Raw genomic sequence first — 10,812 nt, 5'->3', positions numbered from 1 at the left:
AATATTTTTCTTTGACATATAGCTTCATAAATAAAAAAATCCATGATATGTTAGGGTCACTTACCTGAGTGTCAAACGCCATTTGAATATTTTTAGCCGGTTCAGGATCTACGACCAACCAGTGGATATAGTATTTGTTTTCGCAGATAAACGACTTGCAGGCTGATGAAAACCTATTGTTAAACCAAACGTGCGAGCACACTGCACAAAAAGAGTTGTATTTACACTCCTATATAATACTTTCTTATTTCATTTAATAAAAAATTAGTCATATTTTATAAGTTTTTGAAGTTAATTAAAAAAAAATATCCAGATTGAAAATCGATACGCTACTTGCGGATAAGTCTGAAGCGGTAGATTGATTCCGTGTAATTCAACCTCAGACGGTGGGGGTTTTGACGATGTTATTCTTTCTGGCAATTGCTTGACTACATCAAGCCATGTGAGTTTCGCCTTGGAAATACCAGAAGAGCTCCCTGAAGTTCCCTGTGCTGAATGTGGCTGCCCAGTGGCAGTTGTATGAGTAGCCTGACACAATTAAAACCATGCAAATAATCAAAGTATAGAAACTTATCCACTCAATGCATTAAAAAATACTCGAAAATCTTTAGCCAAAAGTCCAAAACCAAATAATTCATCCTCCAATAGTCCAAGTTATTTGTAAATAACTAAATTGAAAAGAAAATAAAAGATCCAACATATAGATTCCATAAAACAGGTGCATTTTGCTGTGTAGTTCAAGCGGTTTTCTCTTTTAAAGTTTGTACTGTCTAGTTTGGTCCGGAATTTTTCGGTCCGAAATTTTTTTGGTCCGAAAATATTTTATATAATCCGATTTTTTTTCATATTGTCGACATTTTTGATGATTTTTATTCGAAAATTATAATTATTAATATTTATTATTTAAATATTTTTAAGTTTTATTTGTTGTATTGTGAGAATGGGTAGTATAAGAAGGGCATATAGGATAAATATATTATATGCATCGGTCATATAGAAGTTTACAAGATAAATGGGGTTGACGCTTCTTTTTTGATGTCAACATGTAGAGCATTGTAGTGTATTTTGTTTCACGCCAGTGGCGATTCCTATGTTCAACAGGTGAACGCGAAAGATCAGTAACTCCACAGTAAAATAAAGATGACTGAAATTTAAACTATCGGTAGCTGTATTTAGAATGAACTTGCAATAATTAACTCAAAATATACCAATTTCACTCAGTTTGACTTTTATGTCAACAAATTTATGCAATCTGCACGCATTGTAAAGGTATTATGTTTGATCGAATAGAGGCTGCTTGCGCCCATGCCTGTTCCAACGCATCTCTCTCCATTGACTTACATCTAGCATTGTAAATGAAGGACATCTCAAGGGCAACTCTATGTCAAGATCTGAATCGGGGGAAGGAATGTGCAAAATTATTTTATTATTATAATTATAGTTAATATTTTTCTTTGACATATAGCTTCATAAAAAAAAAAATCCATGATATGTTAGAGTCACTTACCTGAGTGTCAAACGCCATCTGAATATTTTTAGCCGGTTCAGGATCTACGACCAACCAGTGGATTAGGGATGGCAAATGGGCGGGGCGGATGCGGATACCCCTAAATCCACACCCACCTCCACCTAAATTTTCCATACCCACCACCTACCCGCCAACCATGGCGGGTACAAGTTTCCATATCCACCTCCGCCCACGTGGGTGTAAGATTATACCCACACCCGCTCCACCACCCAAGTGGATATCCATTACCCACTTATACCCGCCCATCACCTAGGTGGATTTTCCACCCGCCCACCTGATTTATTTTCTATATATAATCTATTATATAAATTAGTTATTACAAACATCCATTTCAAAGAAAACAAAATACACATTCTTGGTATTCATATTTCTTAATTATTTTTTACAATTTTTTAGATTTATGAACATAATTCTTTATTTTATAAAGGATAAATTAGTAAATATTATACGGGGCGGATGGATATGGGGCGGGGCGGGCGGATATTGGGGGGCGGGTGGATTTGGGGCGGATGTGACCTCATATCCACCACCTACCCACCACCCATGGAGGATTTGACTTTTAGTATCCATACCCACCCACTACCCACCAAAGTCATATCCATACCTGCCCCAACTGGGGAGGATGCGGTGCGAAACCCGCCAAATTATACCCACCTGCCATCCCTACAGTGGATATAGTAGCTGTTTTTGCAGATAAACGACTTGCAGGCTGATGGAAACCTATTGTTAAACCAAACGTGCGAGCACACTGCACAAAAAGAGTTGTATTTACACGCCTATATAATACTTTCTTATTTCATTTAATAAAAAATTAGTTATATTTTATAAGCTTTTGAAGTTAATTAAAAAAAGTACCCCAATTGAAAATCGATACGCTACTTGCGGATAAGTCTGAAGCAGTAGATTGATTCCGTGTACTTTAACCTCAGGCGGTGGGCGTTTTGAAGATGTCATTATTTTTGGCAATTGCTTGACTACATCAAGCAATGTGAGTTTCGCCTTGGAAATACCAGAAGAGCTCCCTGAACTTCCCTGTGCTGAATGCGGCTGCCCAGTGGTAGTTGTATGAGTAGCCTAACACAATTAAAACCATGCAAATAATCAAGTTATAGAAACTTATCCACTCAACGCATTAAAAAATACTCGAAAATCTTTAGCCAAAAGTCCAAAATCAAATAATTCATCCTCCAATAGTCCAAGTTATTTGTAAATAACTAAATTGAAAAGAAAATAAAAGATCCAACATATAGATTCCATAAAACAGGTGCATTTTGCTGTGTAGTTCAAGCGGTTTTCACTTTTAAAGTGTGTTTTGTCTTGTTTGGTCTGGAATTTTTTGGTCCGGAATTTTTTTGGTCCGAAAATATTTTATATAATCCGATTTTTTTTCATATTGTCGACATTTTTGATGATTTTTATTCGAAAATTATAATTATTAATATTTATTATTTAAATACTTTTAAATTTTATTTGTTGTATTGTGAGAATGGGTAGTATAAGAAGGGCATATAGGATAAAAATATTATATGCATCGGTCATCTAGAAGTATACTAGATAAATGAGGTTGACGCTCCAATTTTGATGTTAACATGTAGAGCAATGTAGTGTATTTTGTTTCACGCCAGTGGCGATTCATATGTTCAACAGGTGAACGCGAAAGATCAGTAACTCCATAGTAAAATAAAGATGACTGAAATTTAAACTATCGGTAGCTGTGTTTAGAATGAACTTGCAATAATTAACTCAAAATATACCAATTTCACTCAGTTTGACTTTTATGTCAACAAATTTATGCAATCTGCACGCATTGTAAAGGTATTATGTTTGATCGAATAGAGGCTGCTTGCGCCCATGCCTGTTCCAACGCATCTCTTTCCATTGACTTACATCTAGCATTGTAAATGAAGGACATCTCAAGAGCAACTCTATGTCAAGATCTGAATCGGGGGAAGGAATCTGCAAAATTATTTTATTATTATAATTATAATTAATATTTTTCTCTGACATATAGCTTCATAAATAAAAAAATCCATGATATGTTAGAGTCACTTACCTCAGTGTCAAACGTCATCTGAATATCTTTAGCCGGTTCAGGATCTTCAACAGACCAGTGGATATAGTAGTTGTTTTCGCAGATAAACGACTTGCAGGCTGATGGAAACCTATTGTTAAACCAAACGTGCGAGCACACTGCACAAAAAGAGTTGTATTTACACGCATATATAATACTTTCTTATTTTATTTAATAAAAAATTAGTTATATTTTATAAGCTTTTGAAGTTAATTAAAAAAAATACCCCAAATGAAAATCGATACGCTACTTGCGGATAAGTATGAAGCGGTAGATTGATTCCGTGTAATTTAACCTCAAGCGGTGGGGGTTTTGAGGATGTCATAGTTTCTGGCAATTGTTTGACTACAACAAGCCATGTGAGTTTCGCCTTGGAAAAAATACCAGAAGAGATCCCTGAACTTCCCTGTGCTGAATGTGGCTGCCTAGTGGCAGTTGTATGAGTAGCCTAACACAATTAAAACCATGCAAATAATCAAGTTATAGAAACTTATCCACTCAATGCATTAAAGAATACTCGAAAATCTTTAGCCAAAAGTCCAAAACCAAATAATTCATCCTCCAATTGTCCAAGTTATTTGTAAGAGAACGTATTGTGTCGGACTCGTCCGACCATAATCTTTGGTCGGACGACTTTCAGGTGGTTCCAATTGTTTTTCAGGTAGTCTCCATTTTTTTTTTCTGGTAGTCTTCATTTTTTTTCAGTTAGTCCATTATTTGTTTCAGTTGGTATACATATTACGAAACAAAGTCCAACTGAAACAAAACAAAGTCCAACTGAAAGAAAACAAAGTCCAACTGAAAGAAAACAAAGTCCATTATTTTCAGGTGGTTCCAATTTTTTTTTCACTTAGTCTTAATTTTTTTTCAGGTAGTCTTAATTTTTTTTCAGATAGTCTTAATTTTTTTTTCAGATAGTCTTCATTTTTTTTAGTTAGTCCATTATTTCTTTCAGTTGGCCCATTATTTCTTTCAGTTGATCCATTATTTGTTTCAGTTGGTATACATATTACGAAACAAAGTCCAACTGAAAGAAAACAAAGTCCAACTGAAACAAAACAAAGTCCAACTGAAAAACAAAACACTAACCCCTGCTTTCTCTCACTTTCTCCTTCTTCTTCATTCCTCTTAGCTGATTTTTTTCTTCTTTGTTAGATCAATAAAGAATGGAGACTGATATTAAGAATTTCATGAAAAAAAGGATTTATGAAAGAACTTAAGAATTTCATGAAAATCTTCCAAGTCTTATCTTCATTAAGAATTTCATGAAGAATTTCATGAAGATGATGAGCCGAATATACTCATCACAGGGAAGAACAAGTTTCTCAAGTAAGTAGTACTATTTGAAGTTTCTAAAAAGGTAATAAATAGCTATTATAATTTCTGCCATTGAAGGATGGTTGTACTATTTGAAGAAATGAAACAAAATAAATTCCACAAATACAGAGAAAAAAAAGGTTGTAGAAGTTGAAGAAGGAGAAAAAAAGAAGAAAGAAACGACAAATTGGGAGTATAAAAGGAGATTATGAAATTATTGCAGCTCAAGAATCGAAACTGGGTGGATTATATGAAAATTCAGAGAAGAAGAAGAAAGAGGAGAGAGAATGTGACCTAAAAAGTGAAGCAGAGAGAAGATGTATTGGGCTCAACCCGTCTGACAGTAAACAATACGTCAGACGGTCTGACCCAATACTTTCACTATTTGTAAATAACTAAATTGAAAAGAAAATAAAAGATCCAACATATCGATTCCATAAAACAGGTGCATTTTGTTGTGTAGTTCAAGCGATTTTCTCTTTTAAAATTTGTGTTGTCTAGTTTAGTCCGGAATTTTTCGGTCCGAAATTTTTTTGGTGCGAAAATATTTTATATAATCCGAATTTTTTTCATATTGTCAATTTTTTTTTATTTCGACATTTTTGATGATTTTTATTCGAAAATTATAATTATTAATATTTAAGTTTTATTTGTTGTATTGTGAGAATGACTAGTATAAGAAGGACATATAGGATAAAATTATTATATGCATCGGTGATCTAGAAGTTTACAAGACAAATGGGGTTAACACTTCAATTTTGATGTCAACATGTAGAGCAATGTAGTGTATTTTGTTTCACGCCAGTGGCGATTCCTATGTTCAACAGGTGAACGCGAAAGATCAGTAGCTCCACAATAGATAACTGAAATTTAAAATATCGGTAGCTATATTTAGAATCAATTTGCAATAATTAACTCAAAATATACCAATTTCACTTAGTTTGACTTTTATGTCAACAAATTCATGCAATCTACACGCATTGTAAAGGTATTATGTTTGATCGAATAGAGGCTGCTTACTCCCATGCCTATTCCAACACTCTCTCCATTGACTTACCTCTGGCATCGTAAATGAAGGGCATCTCAAGAGCAACTCTCTGTCAAGATCTGAATCGGGGGAATGAATCTGCAAAATTATTTTATTATTATAATTATAATTAATATTTTTTACTGACATATAGCTTCATAAATAAAAAAATCCATGATATGTTAGAGTCACTTACCTGAGTTTCAAACGTCATCTGAATATCTTTAGCCGGTTCAGGATCTACAACAGACTAGTGGATATAGTAGTTGTTTTCGCAGATAAACAACTTGCAGGCTGATGGAAACCTATTGTTAAACCAAACGTGCGAGCACACTGCACAAAAAGAGTTGTATTTACACGCCTATATAAGACTTTCTTATTTCATTAAATAAAAAATTAGTTTTATTTTATAAGCTTTTGAAGGTTTTTTTTTTAAAAAATACCCCAATTGGAAATCGATACGCTACTTGCGGATAAGTCTGAAGCGGTAGATTGATTCAGTGTACTTTAACCTCAGACGGTGGGGGTTTTGAGGATGTCATTCTTTCTGGCAATTGTTTGACTACATCAAGGCTTTTGAAGTTAATTAAAAAAAATACCCCAAATGAAAATCGATACGCTACTTGCGGATAAGTCTGAAGCGGTAGATTGATTCCGTGTACTTTAACCTCAAGCGGTGGGGGTTTTGAGGATGTCATAGTTTCTGGCAATTGTTTGACTACATCAAGCCATGTGAGTTTTGCCTTGGAAATACCAGAAGAGATCCCTGAACTTCCCTGTGCTGAATGTGGCTGCCCAGTGGCAGTTGTATGAGTAGCCTAACACAATTAAAATCATGCAAATAATCAAGTTATAGAAACTTATCCATTCAATGCATTAAAAAATACTCGAAAGTCTTTAGCCAAAAGTCCAAAACCAAATAATTCATCATCCAATAGTCCAAGTTATTTGTAAATAACTAAATTGAAAAGAAAATAAAAGATCCAACACATAGATTCCATAAAATAGGTGCATTTTGCTGTGTAGTTGAAACGATTTTCTCTTTTAAAGTTTGTGCTGTCTAATTTGGTCCGGAATTTTTTGGTCTGTTTTTTTCCGAAAATATTTTATATAATCCGAATTTTTTTCATATTGTCGAATTTTTTATTTCGACATTTTTGATTATTTTTAGTCGAAAAATTATAATTATTAATATTTACTATTCAAATACTTTTAAGTTTTATTTGTTGTATTGTGAGAATGACTAGTATAAGAAGGTCATATATGATAAAAATATTATATGCATCGGTCATCTAGGAGTTTACAAGACAAATGAGGTTGACGCTTCAATTGTGATGTCAACATGTATAGCAATGTAGTGTATTTTGCTTCACGCCGGTGGCGATTTCTATGCTCAACAGGTGAACGCGAAAGATCAGTAGCTCCACAGTAAAATGAACATGACTGACATTTAAAATATCAGTAGCTGTATTTAGAATCAACTTGTAATAAGTAACTCAAAATATGCCAATTTCACTTAGTTTGACTTTTGTCAACAAACTCATGCAATCTGCACGCAATGTAAAGGTATTATGTTTGATCAAATAGAGGCTGCTTATGACCATGCCTGTTCCAACGCATCTCTCTCCATTGACTTACATCTGGCATCGTAAATGAAGGGCATCTTAAGAGCACTCTCTGTCAAGATCTGAATCGGGGGAAGGAATCTGCAAAATTATTTTATTAATATAATTATAATTAATATTTTTCTTTGACATCTAGCTTCATAAATAAAAAATCCATAATATGTTAGAGTCACTTACCTGAGTGTCAAACGCCATCTGAATATCTTTAGCCGGTTCAGGATCTACAACCAAGCAGTGGATATAGTAGCCGTTTTCGCAGATAAACGACTTGCAGGCTGATGGAAACATATTGTTAAACCAAACGTGCGAGCACACTGCACAAAAAGAGTTGTATTTATCTTATTTCATTAAATAAAAAATTAGTTTTATTTTATAAGCTTTTGAAGTTTTTTAAAAAAAATACCACAATTGAAAATCGATACGCTACTTGCGGATAAGTCTGAAGCGGTATATTGATTCCGTGTAGTTTAACGTCAGGCGGTGGAGGTTTTGAGGATGGTATTGGATAATATTATATTGTAAAGGGATAATATTATAATGTAAAGGGTAGAATGGTAATTTACTAGTCATAGGTCTGTAATGTCAACACTATATATATTGAATGTCAGGTTAACCTACAATAGGTTAACACAATTATTTCCCACACTTGTACATGGTATCACAACCCAGGATTTACTAAAAAAAAAAAACCAAAAACATATTTTTCTCTTCACCGGTTTTTTTTCCACGTCAAAGATTCAGTTTTTTTTCTTTCTTTCTTCCTCGTTTTCTTTGACGTCCATCGTTCCTTGGCCATGGATTTTAACCAAATCCTTCCGCTGCTACTGCTGCCACCTTGCAGCCAGTTCCGGCAACCTCTTCTGCCGCCCCCCCGTCCACGTCGGCGTCCGCTGCTGCCGCCGCGGCCCACATCGCATCTGCTGGTCCGCCGCACTACACTGCGTTTTCCTTTTCACAGCCTACTTTTGCGGCTGTCGCTCCACCGTCGCCCCTTCGCGACTGTTCCGGCCATGTCTCGCCGGCGGCAGCCTCGTCGCTGCACTTTCCAGGCTGGTCTGCATCCGGCCCTGTCACGTCGACGGTACATGCCCCACTTCACAGCCCCGCATCCTCCTCGCGTGTGCAGCCACGCCATCCTGGCTTCTCGGTCCCACATCTTTTTCCGACCACCAGCGCCGTGAATCCGGCTGGTTTTCCGTCACCGTCCATGCCTCACTATTCCGGCACCTCCACCCAAGATTCTGTTTTTTCTCTCCCGACTTTATCGGCCCCTAATTTGACAAATCTGGTAACCATTACTTTATCTTCTCCTGAAGATTATTTATTATGGAAAACGCAAATTACTTGTCTGTTACTTTCACATCAATTACTTGGCATTGTTGACGGTACTGCTATTATTCCTCCTGCTACTGTTATTGATGCCTCTAGTAATACGGTTCCTAATGTTCACTTCTATGAGTATTTGCGCATTAATCAACTAGTTAAATCATGGATTTTTGCCACCTTATCACGTGATGTATTTGTGGATGTTCATGATTTGCATACTTCTGTGGATATTTGGACTAGACTACAATCTAGATTTATGCATGCTAGTATGGCCAGATCAATGGAATTAAAGGGTCGGTTAACTCGTATTAAAAAGATTGCTTCCCAGACGATGGATGGATATTTACGTGAGATTAAGGTGATTGCTGATTCCCTTGCTGCTATTCAATGTCCTGTCTCGAACCAGGATTTAGTGCAGTATACCCTTTTTGGATTAGATCGTGATTCTGAGTACGATCATATAGTTACTACCCTCCTGCATTATCCATTCCCCATTAGTTTTGATGATTTGCGTCCCAAGTTGCTACTACATGAACAAAGATTGATCAATTCTAAGGATGCATCTGATCCCTCCTCTCATCATGCATTACTTGCCGTTAAATCTACTGGTACTGGTTCAAGTTCATCCTCCCAGAATAATTCTGGAGGGAGAAATCGGGGAAGGAATAACAGAAATAGAGGTGGTAATAATAATCGTGGGGGGAACAATGCTCGGAATAATAATGGTGGGAATGGTGGAAACAATAATAATTGTGGCCCTGGAGGAAACAACAACAACACTGGTAATCGGGGACGCTCAAATGGTATAAGTAAATTTTCTAACTTGTCATCCTATAGTATGCTTTGCCTAGATTATATTACTAATAATTTGTCGTCTGCAGGGAGTAATTCATCAAATAGTAATAATGTTACCTCTACCCCTACTTCCGATACATGTGGTTTGTGTTGGTTTCTAGGTCACCAAGCTGCCTACTGTCCCCAGCGTTTCAATCATAGCTTTGTTCCCTCCTCCTCAGAAAGTGTCACTTGAGCCTTAGCTGCACTGTCTATTGGTAGTGAAGCTAATGACTCAGTCTGGTACCCGGATTCGGGAGCTGCTTCTCACATGACTCATCAGGATGCTACGTTCTCTATTAAAACTCCTTATACTGGGTCTAGTTCTATTGTAGTTGGTAATGGTACCTTACTCCCAATAAAAAGTACTGGACATTTAAATTTAAAAACTGCAAGTCGTCCCCTCCGTTTATCATCTGTCTGTCATGTCCTAATTTAAACATAATTTATTATCAGTTAACAAGTTGTGTCATGAAAATGATTGTGTTGTGAGTTTTGATAAAAATTCGTTATGTTAAGGACCAGATACGGGGAAGTTCTGCTTCAGGGAACCAGTAAACAAGGTGTCTATCCTCTTCAGCCCAGCATTGTCCCTCCTGAGCCTTCAGTTCCTGCTTTCCTAGCCATCAAGGAGTCTGGAGACGTGTGGCATGCGCGTCTGGGTCATACATCTTCTAGCATTTTAGGAACGTTATGTTCAAATAGATACATCACATGTACCTCTAAATTTCATGATGATTGAGTAGGATGTAAGCTAGGAAAAATACATCGTTTACCTTTTGATTCTGTTGAACATATTTCTACATATCCATTATATAAAATTCATAGTGATCTTTGGCAATCTCCTGTTTTGTCAAATCAATTATTTTGATATTATGTTGTGTTTGTTGATGATTTTTCACGCTATTCTTGGATTTATCCTTTACGTCGAAAATAGAAAGCTCATTCCAAATTCCTTATGTTTCAAAAGATGGTTGAAAATCTTTTAATTGCAAAATTAAAATATTTCAAAGTGATGGAGGAAGATAATTTGATAATTCTCCTTTTCTTAACATTTTTCTGACAATGGTATATTTTTCAAAAA

The sequence above is a fragment of the Beta vulgaris genome, chromosome 8 (assembly GCF_026745355.1).
Source record: "Beta vulgaris subsp. vulgaris cultivar EL10 chromosome 8, EL10.2, whole genome shotgun sequence".
NCBI lineage: Eukaryota > Viridiplantae > Streptophyta > Magnoliopsida > Caryophyllales > Amaranthaceae > Beta > Beta vulgaris.
This window is presented reverse-complemented; position numbering follows the sequence as displayed.